This window comes from Penaeus monodon, chromosome 27 (genome assembly GCF_015228065.2).
Source record: "Penaeus monodon isolate SGIC_2016 chromosome 27, NSTDA_Pmon_1, whole genome shotgun sequence".
NCBI lineage: Eukaryota > Metazoa > Arthropoda > Malacostraca > Decapoda > Penaeidae > Penaeus > Penaeus monodon.
Window position 1 is genome coordinate 35,173,634 of NC_051412.1, and position 284 is coordinate 35,173,917.

Below are 284 nucleotides of genomic sequence, written 5' to 3' on the forward strand. Positions count from 1 at the left end.
TTGCACTAACTGACTGCAATTACGGTTACCACAGGCCTAAGATAACGCCATCGCCTCCCGCCACCAACTTCGCCTCGTGAGGAAGACAAGGAGGTTACATCACACCAACATACAATCATATACAGTGATACTACAATCAACATAACATTTCAGAACAATGTGGTGATCAAGGTACAAGAAAGAAAGAAAAACGATATTTAAGGGGAAAAAAAAGATTATTAGTTCCAGTTAAGGATAATATGCGTATTGTCATTTAACTAGGACCATAAGGGTAAAGAGAATGC

The 284-nt window shown here is 39.1% G+C and overlaps 1 long non-coding RNA gene across 1 annotated transcript in view; it reads left to right on the forward strand.

Moving 5' to 3' along the window:
* Positions 1-204, forward strand: part of LOC119590808 — a 934-nt gene extending 730 nt beyond the window's left edge. The window contains exon 2 of the long non-coding RNA XR_005230292.1: positions 35-204. This is a non-coding gene — a long non-coding RNA (uncharacterized LOC119590808). The remainder of the gene's footprint in view (positions 1-34) is intronic.
* Positions 205-284: the final 80 nt, after the last annotated feature.